At 38.7% G+C, this 27,528-nt stretch overlaps 1 pseudogene; it reads left to right on the top strand.

The window, feature by feature from the left end:
- The first annotated feature begins 2,704 nt into the window (after positions 1-2,704).
- Positions 2,705-25,683, top strand: LOC116410984 (annotated as a pseudogene).
- Positions 25,684-27,528: the final 1,845 nt, after the last annotated feature.

The raw sequence follows: 27,528 nt of genomic DNA, 5'->3' as shown, positions 1-27,528 counted from the left end.
CCACACTTTGCTGTTACAGAATTACATATAAAAATGTCTCAATAATTCAGGCTGATTCACAGGAAGTAGGCTTGCAATGTAAAATGCAACAAAAAAAACGGTAAACTACAGATGCACTTTGCAGAACTGAATTCCTGAAACATGTGAGATGTGCTGTGATATGACAAACAGATGTGATATGATTTCTTATTGAATGCTATTACCTTTATTTACTGACATTAAAGAAAACCTAAATCCAAAACAAAATTTTCCTGGTTATGTTTATGTTGGGAGGAGTGTGCCCCAAATAAACGTATGTTTTTGAAAAACGTGATGTCACATGTGGTGTCCCTGTCTACCAAGGTTTGAGTCCAGGGATTACAAAGTCCTCTGTGGAATCTCCGTGTGTGTCCCCTGGTGAGAACAGGTATTGCTCTTATTCTCCTGGCTGGAACTAACTATTAGCAATAGAAACAAAGGGGGATGGGGCTCCAGGAAAAGTACAAGGCCACTAAAATTAAAGTAAAAATCCTCTACATTAAAGCTGAATTAAAAAGTAGCATCCTCCATGGCCCTACTTATTTTCTGCCCAAAAGGCCCAATAGTCATAGTCAAAGTAACTAATTTGATGTTTTCTCTCTGTTTTGTGACAGTATAGGTATGGGATCCCTTATCTGGAAACCCATTATCCAGAAAGTTCCAAATTACGGAAAGGCCATCCCATAGATTCCATTATAAGCAAATAATTCTAATTTTTTAAAATGATTTCCTTATTCTCTGTAATAAGGGTTAACAGAGAACCAGAACCTTGTACTTGATCCGAACTAAAATATAATTAATCCTTATTGGGGGCAAAACAATCCTATTGGGTTTTATTCAATATTTAAATGATTTTTAGCAGACTTAAGTTAGGGAGATCCGAATTACGGAAAGATCCCTTATCCAGAAAACCCCAGGTCCCGAGTATTCTGGATAACAGGTCTCATACCTGTACCAGTAAACTGCTGATTGGCTGCTATGTTACTGGGGCTTCAGAATTAGGAAATTTACTTGGTTTTGTAACATTAACAAAAGGACACAGGGAGCTTCATGGGCTGCTGCTCGGATCAGAGCTCGGGCCGCTGTTACAGTGGGGGGGGGGGGAGTGGAATTTGATGACAGATGTTGAGTACTTAGTGCTCAGGAAGTGAACTTCTACATCTGCTCCAAATGACAACTATAGCTGATATTTCATGCAATACAACAGTGTTTTTCAGTAAACTGCCACAAGCTGCCACTGAACTGCACAAGTTTTCCTATTTGCTCAGGGCCATGAAATATGTACCCAAATGCCCAAATGTATAGACAAATAGATATTGTCTTTTCCTTACATAGATCATCAGGTAAATTGCATTCCTTAATTTGTCCTTTTTTCCAGACCCAAAATGTTTTTTCTCTTTACATATTGTCTATTGTACTACCAGGTAGGTAGGCATCTGCCATTTAGCTCTAGCACTTACGTTGTGCTCCACCAGAGGGCAATCAAGACACTCTTTATCTTTCAATCCCTTAAATGTTTCCAGAGATCTCACTTGATATCCTACAAGTAACTTGTGTTGCTGTTCCTAATAGTAGTGTTTTATTACTTTGTGAGTTATAACCATTGTTTTGTCTCTTGTATCCCATCATACATGTTGTGCTTGTCACTCTGCCACACATTGTTTTTCTTAACTTTTACTCTTTAACCCAAGTAAAACATATTGTAACAGGCAGGCAAATGAGGACTGTGCAAACGCCACCTCCAGCCCGCAGATGGCAGCCTTAGACAATCTGGAAACAGTAAGGCTGATACCATGTGACTTTGCAAGGAGAGATGGGAAAGAGGAAGTCAAGGCAATAAGGCAAGGAGAGAGCATGCACAGATCTGGCAGCTGGGAGAGAGAGAGACCCCCTGGGATGCATGGTTGGAAGAAGTGCAGGAAAGGCTGCACCAACTGCAGGTTCCCCTTAGTGTGCCAGTAAGTGTCAGTCAGGGAAGGATTTTACTCTCCTTGCACCTTAGGACCATTAGGTTCCAGTTCCAATAGGCCCTCACTGTAACTAGTGCAGATTTAGGGCCCAGTTAGGGATTTAGGGAATTGTTTTATAAGAGCCAGAAGGTTCAGTAGTCAGGTCCCTTCTCTGATCAGAGTAGGTTAGAGTCCCAGGTTCCGGTGCCCGTTAGAGTCAGTCACCCCTGCTTAGTTAGTGGCCCAGTTCTACCCAAGAGGAGAACCAGGACTAAATATTGGGAACACTGAATAGATTTCCATCACCGGATTATAAATCTAATGTACTGGATCTTCTGGATGTCACACCTTGGATCACAGATAAGTGCGCACCAACATAAAGTGTACACAACAAGCAGGCCTGAACTCTCAGTTATATGTGGTGCACCACAGGGGTTAACAAATTGTATAACTGTATTGGTTTGTTCTTACTGATATTATTTGTACTTGTTCTCTTATGGTTTTCATTTACCTGTTCCAGTAAAATAGAGAGTGCTGCATTCACTCTCACCATAAATTCAGCAAGTGTGTCATTTCTACTTTGTACCAGGCTATTAAAGGAACCCATACCTTGCCCGGCTACCCAGAAGGTAACATAATTTGGTACAAATTGGTGGCAGCGTTGGTTACAATATACAGAATTATTTTCTGCATTACTTGTGCAATCTTCTGTTTTTCATTTTGCATTGTTTTATAACATGGAGGGAGAAAATCACCAAGCCAGTGTATTCCCTGACCCCCCAGTGTTAATACCAGAAAACCAATCCACTGAGGTCAGCTCTGCAGGGACTGGGAGTCAGATTCATAAACCAATTTTTAGGCCTCACCCATTTGATGGTGTCACTAGGGAGTGGACAGAGTGGCTTGAACAGTTTGAACTCACTGCTACTATTAACAGCTGGGATGAAGCCCGGCTTCAGGTACTTAACCTTATGCTACAAGGGAAAGCCAGACAAGTGTTCCAAGGCTTTAATACAGACATAAAAGGGAACTACCAGCTGGTAAAGGCTGCTTTAAAGCAAGTTTTTGATCCAGACTTGGGGATAGAATGGCATCGCCAAAATTTTCTTAATAAAAAGCGAGAACCAGGTGAAATTGTTGCAGCATTTGGATATGAACTCCAGAAACTGGCAGTTAAAGCTTTTCCTCATGCTACACCAGAGATGCACGACTCACTGGCCCTTGACCAGTTCCTCCAGCATGGTGTGAATAAAGAATTACGCATGCAGCTGAGACTGTTCAAACCAAAAACATTATCAGGTACCATACAGAATGCAATTGAGCTAGAAATTCTGCATAAAATTGAGTCAGGAACCTCAGCAGTAAGTAGCAACTGCTCCCCAAGTACTGCTCAGCCTGTCATGGGCCCCTCTAACTGTGATGTCATGGAAGCTATTGACCAATTACGTCGTGAAGTCTCAGAATTGAAAGGGCTATCAGGAAATAAAAGATTTAATAGGCCTATAGATGGGCCTGACAGAGGTTACAATAGAAGTAACACAAAATGCTGGAAATGTGAGAGATTTGGCCATACCAAATATGAATGTAAATCGCAAAAGGCCACACAATCCCCAAGGTCAGTAGCTTATTATCAGCCTTCTGGGGCTTACAATGGCAATAAACCTGAAAGAGGTACTCTTCAAGCTGTAGGGTGCAGTTACTTTCTACCTATCCACATAGGAGACGTACCATGTGACCTTTTAATTGACTGTGGTGCGCAAGTTTCCATTATCCACAAGCGAGTTTGGGACCAGATTAACTCCAAAAACCCTCAAACAATGCAAACTTGCCATACCATGCTAACGGTTGCTAATAGTGGAACCATGCATGTAATTGGTAAATGGAAAACAGTTGTAACAATTCAGAATTTGCACCTCGCAGTTGAATTTGTTGTTGCAAAGGATGCACTGCAAGACGCCCTGGCTGGTACTGATTTTTTACAACAGTATGCTGGAACTATTAACATAGCTGACAGATCCTGTACACTGATGGGCCGAAAGTTTTCCCTGATAGCTTCAGATGATGGGGCTGAAATTCAACGTGTGGTGGTTGATAAAAACACAGTTATACCACCCAGAAGTGAAGTCATTATTCCTGGAAAAGTGGAAGGCCAGCAATACTCTGGGAAGGAGGTTTTCCTAGAACCTGTCTATAATGACAAATCAGAGCTCATTATTGGGCGGTCTCTTGGTTGTAGTCAACATGGTCAAGTCCCTGTCCGAGTGGCAAATGTAACTTCGGAGCCCCAAGTTATGTATTCTGGTACCTTGTTGGGCATTCTGCACCATGATATTTCTGTGGCCCCTTCAAACCTTATTACCAATTTAAAGAGTCCGAACGTACAGACTACCGGCTTTAACTCTAGCCACAACAATCACTGCACCTGGACATCAGACCAGCTAAAGAACGAACTTGGACTTGACAATAGAGGGCTAGACAATTTCCAAATACAAAATGCTATTAATCTCTTAATGCAATATGAATGTGTTTTCAATTCTGGAGACAATGACTTGGGATGCACTACAGCTGCACGTCATCACATTGACACAAGGCAGGCCCCTCCCATCCGTATGGGCCCAAGAAGGATCCCTATTCATTTTCAAAAAAACTTTGATGATCAGCTTCATGATCTTTGTTCCCGTGGATTGGTATCACCATCCTCCAGTCCATGGGCAGCACCAGTTGTATTAGTCAAAAAGAAAGATGGTGGGGTAAGACTTTGTGTGGACTATAGGAAGCTTAATGATATCACTGTCAAAGATGCTTATCCACTACCACGAATCGATGATACCCTTGATCTTTTGTCAAATGCCAGGTGGTTTTCTACCCTAGACCTTACAAGTGGATACTGGCAAGTGGAGGTGCACCCTGCTGACAGACACAAAACAGCATTTGTTACTAGTCATGGACTGTTTCATTTAATGTCATGCCATTTGGGCTCTGCAATGCCCCAAGTAAATTTCAGAGATTGATGGACATTGTACTGGCTGATTTGCAAGGGACTGCTTGCCTTGTTTACCTGGATGACATTATTGTGATTGGCAGAACATGGGATGAACACCTGCAGAGATTGTCCTGCGTGTTGCAAAAATTAAAGGAAGCTAACCTGAAAGTGAAGCCATCCAAGTGTAAATTATTCTGTGAAAAGGTCCGCTATCTGGGACATGTTATTTCATCAGCAGGTGTGGAGCCAGACCCAGAAAAAGTCACCACTATTACCCAATGGCCTGTTCCACAAAATATCAAGGAATTACGCAGTTTCTTAGGGCTGGCCGCCTATTACAGGAAATTTATTGAGGGATTTGCACATATTGCTGACCCCCTGCACAAATTAGCTGAGAAAGGTGCAAAGTTCATATGGAGCAAGGCCTGTGGAGATGCATTTTTGGAATTAAAACAACGCTTATTGTCTGCTCCAATTATGGCCTACCCAGACCCACAGTTGCCTTTTATATTGGACACTGATGCTAGTGAAACAGGAATTGGTGCTGTGTTGTCTCAAATACAAGACGGTCATGAAAGAGTAATCTCTTATGCAAGCAGAGCGCTGACCAAACCTGAATGGAAGTATGCAACAACTCGTAAAGAATTGCTAGCTGTTGTTATATTTACCCGCTACTATAGACATTATCTACTAGGAAGACATTTCACTGTCAGGACTGATCATAACTCTCTGAAATGGCTACACACCTTTCATGAGCCGGAAGGTCAATTGGCTCGTTGGTTGGAACAACTTTCCATGTTTGATTATGTAGTTGAGCATCGAGCAGGCCGCCATCACCAGAATGCAGATGCGCTATCCCGCAGACCATACTCTGAGACCCAAAGCAGCACTTCAGAGCCTCCTTCTTGTTCAATAGCAGAGAACTCAATAACACAACCAGTTCATGTTATCCCTGTGGATCTAAAATCAGCTCAAGACCTAGACAATGACATCTGCCAACTTAAAGAATGGATTATGGCAGGAGAAACTTCTCTCCCAACTGAGGCTCATAGCTCCCCACATCAAGATGTTTTTCGGAAACACTGGTCTAATTTATCAATCAGGAGTGGACTCCTGGTAAGAAAAACACATGGAGATGACCCCAGGCAGGCTAAATTCCAAATTGTTGTCCCCCGCAGAGCTGTACCAGTGATTCTAGAGATGTTACACAATGACAAAACAGGTGGGCATCTAGGTGTGGATAAGGTCACTGGCAAGGTCATTGCTCGGTATTTCTGGCCATCCTGGCGTAAAGACGTCAAAGCATGATGTAAAACCTGTACTATATGTGGGGCTCGTAAAAATGAAAAGAAAACTGCTAGGGCACCAATGGTATCTTCACAAACAGATCGTCCTTTGCAAAGGGTCGCCCTTGATATATTGGGACCCCTACCAGAAACCCACAAGGGTAACAAATACATCCTAGTGATTGGTGATTATTTCTCAAAATGGGCTGAAGGGTTCCCTCTCCCAGACCAGGAAGCTAAAACTGTTACAAAAACATTAGTGGAGGACTTTATATGTCATTATGGAGTACCAAGGTCTCTCCATACAGATCAGGGTAGGAATTTTGAATCAAAAGTCTTTAAAGACACTCCTTACTATGTTGTCTTCATTTGTGGAAGACCAACAGAGGGATTGGGATGACATTCTTCCATATGTTATGATGGCGTACCGTAGCAGTGTACAGTCCTCTACAGGATATTCCCCCTTCATGGTAATGTTTGGGAGGGAAGTATGTTTGCCTGTAGACCTTGTTAATGGAGGGGATGTAGATGAAAAATTTACTAGCCCTACCAGTTATGTAAGTGAAGTTGCAAGAAGGTTGGCAGGTATAAGAAATATGGTTAAATATCACCAAGCTAAAGCTACTGGAAAGCAGAAAGAGTACTATGACTTAAAAATAACTGCCCAGGTATATGAACCAGGAGAAAATGTATGGGTAAGAGATTCAACCAGGAAAAAAGGTGTGTGCCCAAAACTTCGACCAAAGTATAAAGGTCCATATGTAATTGCTCAAAAATTGTCTGATGTATTGTATAGAGTATGTGATACAGAGGGAAAACACAGTTCTGTTCAGCATTATGCACGCTTGAAACCATTTTTTGGCCCTTGGACCCAACTGGCTGAACAGCCCCCTACTCAAGACCCTCTGTTACCTGACCAACTCCCAACAGGTGAATCTGCAATTCCACTCCCTGATGAGGATTCTGACCATTCTAACTCAAATGACCCACAGCTATGTGATGTGGAAGAGTCCAATGACTCCAGTTCGGAAACAGATGGTGAGGAACCATTGCTACATGCCACCCCAATGCCTGATCCAACTGTAAGTCCTGGACCTCAGAACTTTACAGATCCTCCTAACTTACAAGCCAGGCCCCAGAGACAGAGAAAGGCACCCAAGTGGCATTCAGACTATTGTGCTCAGATAACTAGATGCGAGGACGCATCTTTTCAAAGGAGGGGGCAGTGTAACAGGCAGGCAAATGAGGACTGTGCAAACGCCACCTCCAGCCTGCAGATGGCAGCCTTAGACAATCTGGAAACAGTAAGGCTGATACCATGTGACTTTGCAAGGAGAGATGGGAAAGAGGAAGTCAAGGCAATAAGGCAAGGAGAGAGCATGCACAGATCTGGCAGCTGGGAGAGAGAGAGACCCCCTGGGATGCATGGTTGGAAGAAGTGCAGGAAAGGCTGCACCAACTGCAGGTTCCCCTTAGTGTGTCAGTAAGTGTCAGTCAGGGAAGGATTTTACTCTCCTTGCACCTTAGGACCATTAGGTTCCAGTTCCAATAGGCCCTCACTGTAACTAGTGCAGATTTAGGGCCCAGTTAGGGATTTAGGGAATTGTTTTATAAGAGCCAGAAGGTTCAGTAGTCAGGTCCCTTCTCTGATCAGAGTAGGTTAGAGCCCCAGGTTCCGGTGCCCGTTAGAGTCAGTCACCCCTGCTTAGTTAGTGGCCCAGTTCTACCCAAGAGGAGAACCAGGACTAAATATTGGGAACACTGAATAGATTTCCATCACCGGATTATAAATCTAATGTACTGGATCTTCTGGATGTCACACCTTGGATCACAGATAAGTGCGCACCAACATAAAGTGTACACAACAAGCAGGCCTGAACTCTCAGTTATATGTGGTGCACCACAGGGGTTAACAAATTGTATAACTGTATTGGTTTGTTCTTACTGATATTATTTGTACTTGTTCTCTTATGGTTTTCATTTACCTGTTCCAGTAAAATAGAGAGTGCTGCATTCACTCTCACCATAAATTCAGCAAGTGTGTCATTTCTACTTTGTACCAGGCTATTAAAGGAACCCATACCTTGCCCGGCTACCCAGAAGGTAACATAATTTGGTACAATATCTACCTCTAAGTCTGTACACACTTGAGGGTAAGACACACAGAATTCTAATTCTTTTTCTTTCCTGGTAGGAGCATCAGGCTGCTCACTGAATACCTTGAACCCAGCTCCCACTCCTAGAGCGAGCTATAAAACAGAATGTCCTTGCAACTAACTCTCCCTAACAGGTCATTCCTCTGCCTACACTCCAGTCTTATTAACCTTCCTGCCCAGGTATAATCCAAAAAGAAAGAATGTGGGCTCTATCAGCTTCTCCCTTTTATACAAAGGAACAATGACTCCTACTGATCAGTAATTAACAGCCAGGATCCTTCTTTTAAACAGGATTAGGAAACTGTCTGCATAAATAAAAGGGTAACTAGTCTATCAGTTCCCCACAGGAGTAAACATTGTTTTTTACATATGAAATTCATGCCATATTGTTATCTGCATGGGGAGCAGGGTGCCAAGCAAAATTAGATAACCCTTATAATACTTACAGTGTCAGATAATAAATAATTCTTATTTAGTTTATACAAACACCATGGTGCATTTATTGCACTTATTGGTTTTTACAGGCTTGTTTATGGCCATTTGTGGCCTTAATTTAATTAATCTAAACAAGGCTAAAGAGAAGTTTAAGCATTTTCTATATTTGCCTTTTAGACTAATTGTACACTTTGTAACTGGATCTTCAATATATTTAGTTACTAGTAGAGATGTAGCGAACTGTTCGCCGGCGAACTAATTCGCGCGAACATCGGGTGTTCGCGCAAATTCGCCGATGTTCGCCACTTTGGGTTCGCCTCGTTTTTTTTTGGCGCCGCGTTTTTTCTCCTTGGTTTTCCGCCGCGTTTTTTCCGCTTCATTTTATCGCCTATGCATATACATAGGAATAGCTTGCGGTTTTTTTTTTTAGCGTTATTTTTTGGCGGTTTTTTTTTTTTGCGTTATTTTTTTGCGTTTTTTTTTTGGCGCTTTTTTTGGCGGTTTTTTTACAAGTATTTTTCAGAGAAGTTTTTGCCCTTGATCCCCCTCCTGCATGCCACTGTCCGGGTGGTGGCACCCTTTAAACAACTTTAAAATCAGTTTTCTGGCCAGAAATGGCTTTTCTTGGTTTTAAAGTTCGCCTTCCTATTGAAGTCTATGGGGTTCGCAAAGTTCGCGAATATTCGCGAGTTTTGGCACCCCCAACAGGCCTAACCAACCGATATCTGGCCTGAAATTGTGCAGATCTCGATTAGGAAGGTTTGAATTTCTGTCGGATCGGGGTCCACCATTTCAACTTGATAGTTTGGCCCTAGGAGGCCTATTAGACCAATATCACCCATCTTAAGGTGGGAATATTTGGAGAAGATCCACTTGTTTGGTGACTGTGTACGGCCACCTTTACAGTTAACACCTATTGTCACCCAACCCCCCCCCCCCAAAGGTTGTGCTTTAGCATGTAGTCACATTTAGCAGTTTGTAGCCTACATTTCTTTATATTGCTGGTTCAGGAAAAGGTTAAAGGAACAGTAACACCAAAAAATGAAAGTGTATAAAAGTAACTAAAATATAATGTGCTGCTGCCCTGCACTGGTAAAAGTTGTGTGTTTACTTCAAAAAGTCTACTATAATTTATATAAATAAGCTGCTATGTAGCCATGGAGGCAGCCATTCAAAGGAGAAAAGGCACAGGCACATAGCAGATAACAGATAAAACACTATTGTATTCTACAGAGCTTATCAGTTATCTGCTATGTAACCTGTGCCTTTTCTCCTTTTTTCCAGCTTGAATGGCTGCCCCCATGGCTACACAGCAGCTTATTATATAAATTATAGTAGTGTTACTGTAGCAAACACACCAGTTTTACCAGTGCAGGGCAACAGTGCATTATATTTTTATTACTTTAAAGCTCTTTCATTTTTTGGTGTTACTGTTCCTTTAAAGGCTTATGTAGCTTGAATTCCTATTCTATTCTGTATGTCATTTAGGGACCCATGTTTTAGAAACACAGGTGCAAAACGGGGGCTTACTATAAACTGAAATCAAGATTGCGGGTACGGCAAGTATGTAATATTATTCTTAACATTTGCAGGTAATTCCAGCCAAGTTACACCCTTCTCTCTAGAGATCTGCACCAACCCCTTCTCCAGGCTAAGAAAAAGCAGAAAGGTGGTTCTTATGATATCATATCAACAGTATTTGGAAGGCAGATAATCTATAACACTGTTGGCCAAGACATTAAGATATTTCCTCTGATGCATCTTCCATAATGTGACACTGAAAAGCCTAAAAGGTATAAATGATTTACTGGTAACGTTCTGAAGGTATATGGAATGAATACAGAGTGATTTATTTGCCAGATAAATGTGTCAGCTGATAACAAACTTCCTTGGAAACCAGCAAAACACCCATGAACAAAAAGTCTTTTTTTTAGAATCAGCTTTTAAAGCGAGAATCTATTGCTTTGCCACAGGGAGATTCTCCTCAGTTCATGCCTGTAATATGTATGGAATGTACACAGATGGGCCGGGCCGTAAGTTTATACTTTTACAATAATCTATGAAGGAAGGACAAGTAAGGACACAATTTGTTGAATGCATTATTAAATTAAACCCTGTCAGTTCTATTAGAAACACAAGTCTTGACAAGAAGCACGGATTTCTCATTTTCGGGTAGAGTTAAGAGATGAAAATTGTTACTCTGGGTGAAAACAATAACGCAAAAGCTCAAGAATTTCTAAATGCTACAAAAAGCCGGGAGGTAAATGGATTTGCGGTGTGAGATGGTGTGCTCCTGTGCCGCCGCCGCTGCTGTTCTGAACTCACAAAGGCCAGAGCCTACGGTGTGAATGCACAACCTTGTGACATTAGCCATCTAAAGAATGTTAAGCATATAAATAAGGTGAGAGAGTTTGCCCACAGCTAAATTTGTAACTATGGACAAAAGGTTGGCTGTTTACTCATAGGACTCTGGCAAGACTATGGCTCATTTACTAAGTGTACTGAATGACCCTCTAAAGTTGTTATTCTTTAAATCAAAGTGCAAGGAAATTATACGAGTGCTGATATTTACTAATGAATCCCATATTTTTATTGTGACTAAAAACAATAGCTTGGGAGAAATGTTTATTTAACTTTATTGGCTGATTAAAGGGGCTGGTCCAACCACTTTGGAAAAATGATATTTTAGATATTTTTCCAAACTAAGTTTGCCCTGTAGCAGTAACCCATAGCAACCAATAAGATGCGTGCTTTTAAACAGGTAACCAGTAAATTCTACCTGCTGATTGGTTGCTATGGGTTACTGCTCCTGGGCAAACTTAGTGCTTTTTAAAGGAGTAAGATTTAACTATAATTCATCCAGCATATTATGGAAGAGGGTGGAAAGTAATAGGGAGCCTGAGGCAGAAGGTTTATTAAAGAAGAAGTACTCTGTCTGAAGTAGAGAATAGCTGGATGGAGATTAGGGAGAGGCATACTGTGAACACTAGAACAATATAGAGTGAGACTAATGCCTCTTCTATATTCTATAGGAGCGTGAGACATGTGTAGGATAAATAGTAAGAGTAGTAACAGTTTGCATGGTGTCCCCAGACAACACCTGCTAAGCTGGGAACTCAAGTGCTTAGACCCCAGGTAGTGGCATTCCCTTTCAGTCAATGCAGTGAGCTCTGGGACTCTGGGACTGGACACCTGGTGTGAGTAAATGGGCAAGGGACAAATATATTCCTAGGAGCCCCAAAAAACTGATTTTTTTAATGAAACACAGTTGATATAGGGGGCATTGATGCAAAGCACAGAATAATTAAGCATTATCTGTTACATACTAAACAACTAAATATTAGCAAGTTAAAATCCTTTCGATTTGTTAAGGACTGTAATCTATGATGAGAGGCAGAGCTTTCCAGCCAGTGCTTATCCTGGGAATTTACTGCAATGTGCTGGGCACTAATTGGAGCATATTTGCAATGGTATGTATGAATACTGTATTTGTAAGAATACTGATATTAATAACTCAGGGTAACTATGGACAGTGAGGGTGAGGTGGGGTGGGGGGTGTCTTTGGGTCTTAATCCACCCTGCAACTCAAACATTACTATTAGGGTCAGAACTAAAGGGAATAAGCCAGGGCAAGTAACCTGGAACCCTGAGGGCCAGGTTGGCTGTGGGAACTGTGAGACTGGGATCCTCCCTAAGGTTTTCAGCAAGCCAGCATTAAGTGATGAAACAAATGTCATTATCCAGAAATCATACACAGGAACAAACAGTTGGGTTGGGAACAGCTCTGTGCCAGTTAATTCTCCCTGCAGTTTCTAACTACTACTAAGGGAAAGCACCAAATTGAGCTGAACAGCCAAAAGAGCAAAGGGAGAAAGAGCAAACAAAGGGGAATGGAACGGTTAACATGGGAAGGGGAGAAAAGTGGAGAAGAGATTTGAAAAGAAGATAGTGAATGAAGAAAATGGGTCAAGAGAAGAGAAACAGGTGAAAGTAAAGTGAATAACAAGAGAAATTGTTAGTGGGTAGCACAGGGCAGAAGTATTAAAAAAACAAAAATGGTGTGAGAAAGATTAAAAAAAAGAAGGAGATCTCATTTTCTTTCTGTTCACCAAACAGGACACTATTACAGTACGAATATCTGCTGCATTGGCTCAGTTTGGGCATTATGTCTGCTGCCTGCGTTAATAAGGAAAAAGTCTGTTCATTTTGCCTAGTTTAATGTGACAAAATCATTTCCTCATGACTATTCTATGGCAGAAAGAAAATTCAATTCATATGTGCACCACTAGATGTCCTACTTATCTCTTCATATACAACATCTAAAATTGACTATAATATGCAAAAACATCAAGTACGCTTTTAGTTTATTAGCCAGCAATGTCTGAGATTTGTAGGAGGGAATCCCACAAGCATGAAAACAGGGTGGGTCTAAACTGTCACAGTTTGAAGCAGATAAAAACAAATCTAACATTAACTGTACATTCTGTTGTTTTGAAAGAGATTAGCATTTAACACATGAGGTATAATAAAGTCCAGAAGTTCAAGTGCTACAGTAGCCATTGAACTCATCCCATTATTTCTATGCTGTGTTTTATAAACCGGTGCCCGGATCACTTTAACACACAAAACTTCCATGTATAAAATCATTTTATCCTAATATTAGTCTCATTCTATAACCAGAAGGGCTTTTCTCTTTGAAGAGGTGCGAGAAAAAATTGTGCCAATCTTTATAACAAATTTGATTTCAGGATATGCCTCTATAGCTTACATTTCATGTCCTGTTTGGCTTCTGCGAAAAATTAGCAAATCTTTCAAAAGATTCGTGAAACAGCGAAAAAATCCTGAAACGACAAAAATGTAGAATGAAAAAAAAAATTGTCACTTGCATCAAAAAAATTGACGCCCATCAGTTTCTTTACACGCTGAACAATATTTTTGACATGGGTTTGACAATTTTTTGTTGCACTGCAAATTTTCCCGCGCCGAATTTTGACGCCTGTTTCATAAAAAAATAAACCACTGAAATTCACCACGAATCCATACCTGCCAAAAAAAATTGCCCATTACTAGTCATGACATACCACATGATATATAACATAACAAGTAATCCTAAGGCAGCCAATATTTTTGACATTTTTCACTACTTGTCCAAGAGGCTTTGCAGAATTACTCAGCAAGTCCAGTTGCTTTAGCCTTACCACTCATAAATATTAAAGATGCCACTTGTATGAGTTGGAAAACATTTCCAGATTACTCAGCAGGTCCAGCTGTTTTAGACTTACCTCTTCTTCATACTGTACCCACAGCACATTCAAAGCATACAAGCAGGCATTTCAGTGTCAAAATTTGTTTTGCTTGCCTTCACCCTGGCCGACATAATAGGAAGGGGGTGGGGGGGGTGAGAGAATGGTTGGCCACTGTGACTGTATCCTTGTCCTTCAAAATCTATTTCAACAGCAACAAGTATCACTTTAAATCACTTTAAAGGAAATAAAAGAAGTAGGGAAGAACTGTTGTACATTATATTTAGGGCTTCTGTACCAACCCAAGGCAACCAAAGCCCTTTTAGCAGGGAAGATCTGTGCCCCCAAAGATGCCCCAGTAGCTCCCCATTTTCTTTTCTGCTGATTCTGCACATGCTCTGTGCTGCTGTCACTTACCTGGTTAATAATGTATTCAGATTATTAGTACATGGCAGCTTTGAAATCAGTGCAATTACCAAAATGTAATAATCAGCCTTGTAGAATCATCTTCTGTGACAGATCAACCCGCTTGATAACCTGCGACACCCCCTAAGCTTAGCTTTTCAACAGCTGCAGACTGGGCTATAAAATAGTCCCTGGCATTAGAGTGCACAGAGGCCCAATCAGTAGTGACTGTCTATGGCATCTTTCAGCAGCCCCCCTGACATTTGCCAGAATCTGCAAATGGATGTATAATATCCTTATTAGGGTTGCACCGAATTCACTATTTTGGGATATGGCCGAACCCCAAATCCTTCATGAAAGATTCGTCTGAATGCAGCATAAAATTTTATTTTTATTTTTTGTGTGATGAAAAGTTACACGATTTTAAAGATTCGGATTCTGTTCAGCCAGGACCAGGAAATTTGCCAAATACGATTCCTGCTGAAAAAGGGCGAATCCTGAACTGAATCCTGGATTCGGTGCATCCCTAATACTTATTTTTTCAATTGGGAGAGGGGGGATATGTCCTTTCTTATATAAAATCACCCCATGTATCACTAGCATATATATAGCACCAACATACCTGAACTGTTTACAAAATGTTCATCCATTCACATTGCCCCCCACCCAATTAGACATACAGTAAAATCAAAACATTAAGGTCAGTTTTGTACTATGGGAGACTGGAGCACCCAGGGGAAGCAGTGGGAGAACATGGCTAACTGTACAGATAACACAACTATAGTATTGAATATGTTTCAATCACCAGTATATAAATAAGTAGGATAATACTTATGTATATGGGAATCATTTTTATATCATAGACAGCATTCACTACTAAATACTTAAAACTGAATTTCCAGGTATTAACCTTTGCAACACAGATATTCATCAGTAATGATTTTCTTGTAAAGATTTCTGGCATGCTTAGTCTGTACAGTGGCCTGTGAGAATGCATACAGTACCTGAGTGTTTTCCCCAGAACAGACACAGTGATTGGGGATTTCATTTCAAAACTAGCTAGTGTTCATGGACTGAGGCACTATTTCTCAGTGATAACATTTAACTGACTCTAGGGATATCTTGATTGCTCTCAGTAATTCCATTTAGCTAAACTGAGGTATTTGGTATTAATTTCGCTAACTAGGTTGTTAGAATAATATGATGTATTGCATATGATGGTTATTGCATTTGCGGAATTAGATCCTTAATTTTTGAGATGCTAAAGTAATAAGAAAATGTAACGAAATACACACACACACACACACACGTGTACACATATATACATGTCTACATGTCATTATATGACTTCATCAAGAACATGTATATGTATATATATAGTCTGCTGTAGAATGCAGTCTCCTAGGATAAAGAACAGTCATAGCGATAAAAGGTACAGTGTGTTCCGTGTATAATAGAAATAAAGAGAGGCCTTCTATGAAACATGTTGATATTATTACTCAGAAACAAAAACATTGGTGCAAGTTACTATATGATGAAAAAGAACCATTGATGTAACATAGATTGCCTGCTTTGGGTTCTAACAAGCAATACAACATTTCTCTCTGGAAATTGATAGCGATAAGCAAAATTTTTTGCCATGGATGGATTCGGGGGGGATTTCAGCTTTTCGCCATTAGCAATTTTTTTTTGCAAATCAGGCGAAAAAAAATTGGTGTGCGCGTGACAAATGTTTTGACACACCATTTTTCGCGTTTCGTGAATTTTCGCAATTTTTTGCAAATTTTATGGAGAAGCGAAATGGGACAGATTCACTCATCACTAAAAATCGAGCTTAAAAGACACATGCATTTATGGGCTGCATGTGTAAGGCTTTCACCATTGGTGAACAGTTGGCCCTATTTACAACAATAATTTCCAGTGCAGTGGGTTTGATGGTGTACTGTTAAAGGCACAATGAATTATGATACAATAATGTGTGGATTGGGTGAACTTTATTTGGAAGTGTGCTCTGTATTGGGGGAACTAGGGACAGTTTGGGTTATGGTGACACCTAAAAAGCACGTATCATGTAATTTTAATTTGGGGTTTATGAGCTTTTAGGGGGCTTTAAAAAACAAAATCAGAATTCTATAATGAAAAAGTAACAGGGCTAGGAAGGTAAAAACACTAGTTGCTTTAGGTTCAGCAACAGAACATGAAACATCTGCCACTTCTATCCCTTGAATCATCAACTCATGGTTATGGAGTGTGAGCTGATATCTGAGGGTGGTGATCCAATCTCCGAGGGAAGATAACTGATTTGTCGTCAAGATGCTGAGGTATGAAGTTTAGATGAGGGTGTAGAAAAAACAAGGGAAATGTGTACACTTTAGACATCCCACATCCCGTTCACGCATCATTTATCCAACTTACCTCACTAGATCTCACATCTGTCCTCGTGCTTCAGTCATCAGATTCCTGAATGGGGTATAGGTGATGGTTTGTGGGCAGATGCAGAGGTGGGAGTTCTGAGCTGGAAGATAAGGGTGCAATAAAGTCTAAAGGTACATTCACTATAGGGCTTACTAAAGGAATTAACAAAACACTAAAAATCTGAAATAGGAAAGGATGCCCTTTACTCAAGTGTTACATACATTGATCAGTTGCACCAGTAAACTGGTGCATATAAATATACATACGTCTCTAGAATGTGCAAGCATATTCTTGTATAGCCTTTTGGTGGTAGCCCATTTTTGAGCCTGGCACTGGGTCTTTCAGCCCTGAATGAACCCTACATTCTTCACATAGCAATTATATAGACTATGTTATTGCCTTGTGTGTAAATACTGCAATACACAGGCCATGGGCAAAGTTATCTGTTTATGCTGTTCCATTGCTATTGCTGGGATAAGTCTGATTGGTGTCTCCCACAGTTCCTTATTCCTTTACAATAAGTAAGACCTTCTATTTATGTATCAGACTTTCATGTGTCTAACATGTGTCTTTATCATTTACAAGATGAATTATTACAATTAATTGCTGAGGATGGCTGAGACCCTGATAAGATCATTTTATTCTAATGATAGTGGTTCAAACCAAATCGAATCTCACGAGAACATTATTTGGAATTATTTAGGGCAGCATTGCTGAAATTCCCCTGAGATGTTGTGACTTCTCACAGTATTTACTTAGAGCAAAATGAGGCATTTTAATTATTTGTTCTGTTAAATATAAAAATAGTTAAGACAAATTCCACATAATTAGAATAAGATGTCCTTTGGTGAAATCTAAAATGAGAGACAATACATTTTTGATTGCAGAAGCACTAATACGTGTTTAGGCAAACCAGATTGAATGTAATCTCAGCAAGGCAATGTTTGATCAAAACTATTCATAAAACTCTATTTGCTTTTGCTTAGTGAGGAGCAAATTTTTCTCGGCAGGCATGGATTCACAGCGAATTTCCGCATTTCACCAGTGGGGTATTGTTTTGCTGAATTTATGTGAAAATTTGCAGCAGAAAGATTTGTTGCGCATCAAAAAAAGTTGCGGCCCCAACAAATTGGGTGCGGTTGCGGCAAAATGGGTGCGGTTGTGGCGAAATAAGCATGGTTGCATCAAAAAAAAGAAAGATGCAGGCAAAAAAAAGACATGGGCAACAAAAAACTTCGCGGATATTTCGCCATTTCAGGGGGCAGATTCGCTCATCACTACTTTTGTTTGGTATTTTTGCTGTTGGTGTTTGCTGCAGCAAAAAAAAGTGTTCTAGAATTACGGTAAGATAAACTATCCTAAAGGCCTCGAAAGTGGACAAAATTCAAGCTAATACGGTGAGGCCCATAGAACCTAGGCTTTTTACACAGAACAACTTCTAAGCTGACGTCTATCAGTGTAAAACTGTGTGAAATGTTACCTTCCTTTCATTGTGCTTGTTGCGCATTTCACATGCTCTCCCATACTGCATCATCCTCAGCATAGTTTTATCAGATTGGAGCTTTCTTTATTAGGTCCATCTATACCTGTTAAAGAATATGCATAAGGGAAATGTGATACTTGTCTAGTAAACCATAGAAACCACTTTTTTGGCCAGCTGTTTAAAAACAAACATCTTATTGGCTACTGTGGGATACAAGGTGTGGGCAAACTTTAGTGTCATTTTTAGCTATTACAGGGGATAGAATATCTTTTGATCTAAATCATTTAAAAAAAATGTGGCTGGTAAATATTACAGAGGTACAAATCTCAATCACAATCCTCAGTGGAGTTCCAGGCTGTACACATAAAAAAAAATCTAATGCTCTCACACTCCAATTGTAGCATAATGTAGCATCTAGTTTAACACCGGCCTTATGCCTTGCCTTATCTGGAGGCTTATGCTTCATTCTCTGGACAAATATCATCCCGTTTCCTTTAAAAGGCAATCTCTAAAAGAAATATTATTACCCATCCCTTTACTCATACATATCTAATAAGGTGGCCCTTTTCATCTCTATTCTTCTTCCTTCTTCCTTAAGAATTTAAACTGGGGGGCTTCTATAGAAGTCAACAAGAGGTATATTTTTAAACATTTAAGCATTCTGATTTGCTACAGTCAAGGTGAATACAATAAATAATAAAATTCATAATATTTGTCTCTTTTCCCCTTTGCCTTGAAGTTAAAGGCAAATGTAGGGGGAAAATGAATCCTCTAGGTATACTGTATACTGCATCAAGCTGTAAAACTATTGAATGATTTGTGTGGATGTAAGAAATGTTGTTGTACAGCCTTCAATATATTAGTCAATTCTGCACAGAACATTTCTATTTAAGGTTACAGTATATTGATTTTGTTAATCAGGAAAAAATATGATACTTCATAGTGCCACAATATCATTCCTTTAGCACATGATTTAAACACATTGAATAGAATGATGAATTTATGGTATTTTGCTAATTTTATTTATTTTTTCTTTTATTTATTTATCTCTTGAATGCATTTCTTAACATTCAAAAAATACAGGCTAACTTACTGGATGTGAAAAATCAGAAGACAGAAAGAGAAGTAAAAGTAGAAAAAAAAAAGTTTGCACAGAGTGGTTGCATAGGAAGGCAGAGAAATAATGTTATTCTTTTCACTTCATTTTGCTCTTTATTGCCTATTTCCATATATTTGTATAATGGCACGTACACACACACACACATATTCTATGTGGGATACTTTAGCCCGGGGGCCTTGAATACTTTACTTGTACAAGTAGACCAAGACATAAAATGAAAAATACTATTTTCCTATATATTATTATTATATATTATATAGCGTTACTGTCCATAAGGGAATTTCTTTAGAGAGATATAACTCCAGGGCACCCCTTCAGGCTATACCTACACCATGTGTGGGGAAGCACACAAACAAAGAGTAGTTTCAAGTGTATTTATACTTAAAGTGTGAGTGGGTGATAGCACACCATCTATTCTGTGACCCAAACCACAGAGATTGGGCATAGAACTTCTCTGGGGAGATAACCTACTCACCAGATGTAGAAAATATCATGGCCAAACGCAATAATTTTCCAATTCCTTAGATAAAGCAGAAATTAACTCCAAATGGTGAAATATTGCTTTAATAATAGATAAAAGACCCCTAACAGGGTATACTCACAAGAATTACAATGTGTAAATACTCAATCCAAAATCTCTCAGAACCCTCTCTGCGTTTCGTATGGGTCGCAATGTTTCTACAGGAAGTTTTCAAGTTTATGGGGGGCATTTACTAATGTTAGCATTTTACTCTTTATGGTTCATGATTTATTCAGAGTAAAAAACATGATAGCAACTACTATAAAATGTTGCCATCTAAAAGCTGTCATATTTATATAGAAATCAATGGGAGTTGACCTAGGGAAATTGTAACAATCTTTATTTAATTGGTGGTTTTAGAGGTTTTCTGTTTTTTTTAGTTTGTATGCCCATGAAGATTTGTGGGAAAACATAAAAACCACAAAAAAATCTGAGGTTTTTGCGTTCTTCTAATTTTCATTCCACATTACTGTAGTTTGTGCTTTTTCAGTTTGGATCTTTTAATAAATGACTAGACTTTCATTGTTTTGGCGGAAATTAGTTTATTTGTGGTTTCAAAAAACTCTATGACCGCGAAAATCAGAATGTTGATAAATCTGCCCCTATTTGTTGATCCTGCAAAGTGGATATAATGGTGGGAGCTGCAATCAAAAATAATCCTATATCACTACTGTACATTCAGTAGTATGAGAAACTGTTTCAGGTACAATTATATACTAAGAACAGAAATCTTTCTCATTGGCATTAATTCATTTAAACACTGTAGTATTTTTATGTAGGGGTGAAGTATAATAAAATATCTAAAGTATTGAATATCACCTAGATGTGTCCTTAAACAACTTTATGCCAATCTAAGCAAGCAGCATCTCAGCATGAATTTCATGGGTCTAGAACAGAAGCTGTAATACAATATCAGGAATTATCGATAATCCACATTTCTAACACAGGCGGATACATTTTATAGCATAAATACACTTTGCCATTCTGTGAACTTACACAGTCACGGCTAGTAGGGATATGAAACGAAGTTATTCAGAATTGATTCATGGGATATCAAACAACAGATAGTTATTCACAAATCCTCCATGTAATTTAAGATGTTGTTATCAACTGGATTGGTCCAGTACCTTATCTTCAGACAACATAACCAAGCCAATGATTGTTTATTGACTGTCAGACTTATACAAAGAATGTTATTAATTCACGTTGAGCAGATTTGGCAGCTATGCTTTTGACAATCAGCTGGATGTCTTGCTTAATTGGTAATTAAAGATTATAGTAGTATTTCTAAATACCTGATAAGATGCAGTGGTTGAAGTGCTGAACATCTAAATCATAGTAAATATTTGGATTGGCTGACTATACAAATGATATGTTGCAAGTTCACTTAGCTGCTTTCAATTCTGCACAAAGGAAAACATTCTGGAGAGGATAGTTAAGTGGATTTAGGTCAAGTGTTAATACTATAGTTGTAGCTGTTGAGATAACATTTATTCTGCAAGGACTTACAGTAGTGAGATGCAAGATCATGTTACGTGACTGAAGTCTGAAAAGATGAAATGTCTCGGCTTCTGAAAAATGGAGAAGGAAAAAATGAACCGCTAAATCGTAGAAATAGCATAAATGGTTTCTAAATAAAATCCACTAAAACATGAATGTGGATTTCATAAATTTTCCTCAATATATTTATTTTGATATTGTACATGAGAATCATATATATATATATATTTATGTACAGACTATTGCATTCAGTGAATATAAACACTATAACAAATGTTGCAAAACAACAATCAGAAGCCAGTCAGGGACTGGCCTGATTGCCTTCTTGAAGTTTGGAAGAAATTTTGCCTTCCTCTGTATCAAGTAGCAGTTGGGCAGGTTTCATATAGATATAAGGTTGAACTTGATGGGTTGGGGCGCAGTCTAAGGGATGGTTCTGTTAAGATCTGGTGAGAATGCCTATATCTCCTAGACACACATGGACAGACTGAAGGTCAATTATAGTGATGTAAAAGTGGAGAATATTGTTTTGCTGTAATGGATGATACACGCTTGGGACCTGTTATCCAAAATGCTCAGGACCTGGGGTCTGCCATATAATGGGTCTTTCTGTAATTTGGATCTCCATACTTTGTCTACTACAACATATTTTAAACATTAAATAAACCCAATAGGATTGTTTGGCTTTGTTGTTGTTGTATTAGTATTTGCTGTTGTCATTTTTATGTTAATTTACATAGCAATTTTGTTTTAGTTTACATTTCACACTGGGGGTTTGATAGTCATACACTAACCTTTTGAAGGGGTTGGGGACATCTGTCCAGTAAACTTAAGATAAACTAGGGAGCCAGTCAAAATATTTGTGCTTACAATAAAGCACATCCAGTTAAGAGAGTCTTGAGTGCAAGTGCACTGCCCTTATATGTTGCATCTGGATCTTCACCAAAGTAATCATCACTTATAAAGGCTTTCCAAAATTGTTTCAGATGCCAGAAACAATGGCCACAGAAAACTAGATTAAGGTGCCTCTGTCAGCAAAAAATTATCTAGTAACCCATTAACCAGAAAGTTCCAAATTACAGGACGGCCATCTCCCATAGACTCTATTATAAGCAAATAATTCTAATTTTTAAATATTATTTACTTTCTCTCTGTAATAATAAAACAGTACCCGGTACTTGATCCCAACTAAGATATAATGAATCCTTATAAGAGGCAAAACAATCCTATTGGGTTTAGTTACATTTTTTTATATTTTTTAGTAGACTTAGGTATGAAGATCCAAATTACAGAAAGACCCCTTATCTGGAAAACCCCAGATCATGAGCTTTCTGGATAACAGGTCCCATGCCTGCACCAGGTTCAGTAGGTACAAATGTAGGTAATACTGTCTGGAAGATTATTTTTCAATCAAAAATGGTAAGTTTTTATATTTGAAAACCAATTAATCAAAGGATCACAGTGATTTATGATAACATATTTTAGCACATTCTTGGTAGCAATAATAAATGCTAAAACATCGCCTGTTTATTTTTTTGTACTTTCTGTTTGCCAAGGGAATCATTTTTGTAGACACACTGAAGAAAAGAAATGCAGACTTTTTTCTTATTTGGTGTTTTATGTGGCAGTTTGTTACCTGAGAAGTAAACAGTGACTGAATCAATACAAACTAACCCGTAGGCACGAGGAGCCCAAGTAAAAACTGCAGCATCATTAAATTGAATTACACACCAGCACTTAAGGAGAAAAATACAGATTTTGTTACTATAAAATATAAGCAATTTTCTTTATAGCTTTGACGATTGAAAATATTTTTTGGAAATTCTTGTATGACCCAGTCATAGATTTGCTACATCAATGTCATCACTTGGTTCTGCCATGGGAAGCTTCCTGTGAGGATGAGGTGGTGAGTGAAACCCATATGTGTCTATAACTCTAGTGATGAGCAAATTTTTTCACCAGGCATGGATTCACAGCGGATTTCACCATTGGAAAAAATTGGTAAAACGTTGTGGTTTTTGTCCAAAAAGGCGTAGTTGCGTCAAAAATGGTGTGGTCGTGGCTTTATTGTGGTCAGAAACCAGTAACAATAAAGAAGCTGAGTAATATGTAGGCTAGAAGTTCCATTTGCCATGACATTGCTTGTGGAAGCAGTTATTGACCTATTCAGGCAGCATCAATCACTGTGTTCTGACTCAAGAATAGTGCCTCATAGCTAGATCATAGATAATTTCATATCAAGCATTTTATTGTTATTATTATTATTAACATGTACAAGTATGGGATCCCTTATCCGGAAACCCGTTATCCAGAAAGCTCCAAATAACGGAAAGCCCGTCTCCCATAGACTCCATTTTAATCAAATAATTTTGAATTTTAAAACTGATTTCCTTTTTCTCTGTATTAATAAAACAGTACCTTGTAATTGATACTAACTAAGATATAAATAATCCTTATTGGATGCAAAATTATTGTTTTATTGATTTTTAGTAGACTTGGACATACAGAGTAACATATAAAGCAACCAATAACTGATACAAGAGGTGAAGAGGGCCCTGCCCAAAAGAGCTTACAGGTCTTAAGGTACGGAGATCCAAATTACGGAAAGACCCCATATCCGGAATACCCTTGGTCCCGACCATTCTGGATAATGGGTCCTATACCTGTATTTATAAACCGACAACATATTCCGCAGCGCTGTACAATAAGTGGGTTACATACATTGGACATACAGAGTAACATATAAAACAATCAGTAACCGATACAAGAGGTGAAGAGAGCCCTGCCCAAAAGAGCTTACAATCTACAAGGAGGAAGGGTTGAGGCAAGTTTGGTTTTATAATTCAACTATTCCAAGTTATTGGAAGTAAAAATTCTGAATTAAAGCTTACAAAACTTACATTTTTAAAGTTTATTAAGTGCAAAATTACTTGTAAACTTGATTTAAAAAAAATCAGCATATGAAGGTGGCCATACACGTTCAGATTTGCTTGTTTAGCAAGATCAGCAACTGGTATATGAATCAAATCTGCCCGATCGAGATCTGGCCAATTTTAGGGCAGATTTCTTTCTAATAGGCCTGTTAGGGGTGCCCATACACAAGCACATAAGCTGCCCAATCAGTCTGAAGGACTCAAATCGGCAGCTGAAATCTGCCTGTAAATGGCCACCTTAGAAGTCATTGACAGTTGTACTTTCAAAATCTAAGCTATTTTTCTCATTCCAGTTTTCAAGACAAATTCAACATCTTGCAGATTTATTTAAAATGAACAGTAGAATTTGATTTCACTCCGTTCGAGTTGTTTTTTTCACTTTATTACTTGATCAAGTTTTTGCAAGTTGATTTTTTTTATAAATAAGCACAGATTTCAGTTTGGTTTTTTTTAGATAAATCTGCATGTAAAATTGTACATGAGTGAATTTACAGTAAGGGGCAACTTTATCAAAAATTAAGTGTGCATTCTTGATTTAAGAAAAAAAATATTCACAAGTATTTTCTGAAACCTCAAATTGTTGGGATTTTTTTTAAGAAAAAGTAAGAACATTTGACAAAAAACATCACTTTTTCAAACAGTTTATTAAAGCGTTTGAGATTTTTTAATCTCATTGAAAATAAATGAAACAATTTGTTTTTCACTTGCATGTCACCAGAGGTGACAATCCTGGGTAACTGCCTGAAAATCTGGAAGAAGGCAGTTAATATGATTTACATGTGGCAATTAGTGATGAGTGAATCTGTGCCGTTTCAGGGAAAAATTGTCAAATCTTTTAAAAACGACAATTTTTTGACTCGGGCATCATTTTTTTTTACGCGTGGCTGATTTTCCCACAGCAAATTTTGTCGCCGTTTTACAAAACATGGGTTCGTGGAAATTTGCCACAAATCCATGCCTGGCGAATTATTTTGCCCGTCACTAGTGGCGATTCCAATTAATGCAAAGAGGCATGTCTCTAGTGGACTGTCTGGTCTCTTATGACTTGGGAATTCCATGGGTGTTTACAGTTTTCAGGTTTTTCTATGTATTTTCCCTAATGGTATTTAAGGCACGAGAACTGCATTCTGATTATAGGAAACGTAAATCATTTGTCGATAACGAGGATCTGGGACATTGCCAGCAACAGCAATTGCTTGGGACCTCGGATTTCCAGAGATCAGATGATGCCCATTAAAAACACCTGGAGCCGGGCTGAGTAAAAATCTGCTCAGTTTAAATATAATTAGTTTGCAATCAGTGCAGCCCTGCTAATTGCATTTTTTATAAAATAAATGTTTTTCAGCAACTGAATCTGTTAACTCTTACATGAATAGGTCCCTAGCCAGTTGGAGCTCAAAGCTGCAATGTATTTTCATATTTGTGCTGTCTTGTAACCTAATGTATTGTGCCATGGAATACACTCGCACTTTATTGTCACAGAATTTGTGGGTGGATTTTGTGGGGTTATGTTACATACTGTATGAAGGGCTCTTGCACTGATAAGTGAATCTGCCCCATTTCACTGAAAAATTTGTGAATCTCTATAAAAATTTGCTGAAATGAGAATTTTTCACCAAATTGCACTCAATGAACATTTTCCTTGTGTTTTTTCTTTTGCCAAATGCTTTAGAGTCAATGGATTGTTTTTCTCGTGTCTTTGGCCCATGTGAAAAAACATGATGTTCTTTTATTAGGAAAAAAAATACATGTCAGAATTCTAGTGCAAAAAAAATTTCATTAGTGATGAGCGAAATTTTTCACCAAGCATGGGTTTACGGCGAATATCCGCGTTTCGCCATTGGCTGATTTTTTTCAAAAGTGCATCATTTTCTGTGTTCTATTTTGCATATATGTTCACAAAATATACTTATGGGTCTGTTTGTGTTGAAGTAAATCTGTGTTCAATGTACAGCAACCACAGGTCGCACACACTTATAACCCAGGCCAGGTTTATTCAAATTCTATATAATATTTTTCCATGATTTGAAAAAATTGTAAAAAAAAAATACAAAAAAACGCAATCTCAGATTTTTGCAATGTCAAATTTTTGCAATGTCAAATTTTTCGACCTTGAATTTTCAAGATTTATAAATGGAAAAACTTTGGCAACTAATATATGGCAAGCTTAAAAGTCAATGGGAGGTGTAACAGTCAAGATTGTAACAGTGAATGGAACAGTGCAGATTTTGTTCTGATGGAGTTTTCTTTTTGATAAATAAACATGAGCAAGATTTTCAAATGTGAATATGCTAGTGATCAAGAAAAATAATTGCAGAGAAAAACACACATAATAAGAGTCAGGCACACAAGGCGAAAAGAAGATGCATAATGGTTTATTGGATAGATCTGGTGACTAGGGATGGGTGAAATAATTTTTGCTTCCTTTTATTATTATTATTGTTTATTTATAAAGCGCCAACATATCCCGCAGCACTGTACAATAAGTGGGTTACATACATTGGACATACAGAGTAACATATAAAGCAATCAATAACAGATACAAGAGGTGAAGAGGGCCCTGCCCAAAAGAGCTTACGATCTTTGGAATGAAGCACACGTTAAAAAAAACTACGCATGCGTCAAAAGCCAGATTTTTTCGCATTGCAAATAGAGATGTAGCGAACCTCGCAAAAAAAGTTCGCGAACCCGTTCGCGAACTTCCGCCAAAAAGTGCGAACGTTCGCGAACTTTGCGAACCCCATAGACTTCAATGGGAAGGCGAACTTTAAAACCTAGAAAAGCCATTTCTGGCCAGAAAACTGATTTTAAAGTTGTTTAAAGGGTGCCACGACCTGGACAGTGACATGCTGGAGGGGGATCAAGGGCAAAAATGTCTCTGAAAAATACGTTTTTGACACAGCGTTGCGTTTTGTGCTGTAAAGGGCACAAATCACACTACATTCCTAAACTTGTATAATAAACTGCTTTAAAACGTCCGGCGTCTACATGCCAATCAAGTCGTGTAAAGGTTAGGGCCGGTTCACACACAAAGACAAAACGCCGCGTTTACTGCAACGAAAAAAAACGCAAAAAGCTTTAA

Source organism: Xenopus tropicalis, chromosome 5 (genome assembly GCF_000004195.4).
Source record: "Xenopus tropicalis strain Nigerian chromosome 5, UCB_Xtro_10.0, whole genome shotgun sequence".
Lineage (NCBI taxonomy): Eukaryota > Metazoa > Chordata > Amphibia > Anura > Pipidae > Xenopus > Xenopus tropicalis.
This window is presented reverse-complemented; position numbering and strand designations above follow the sequence as displayed.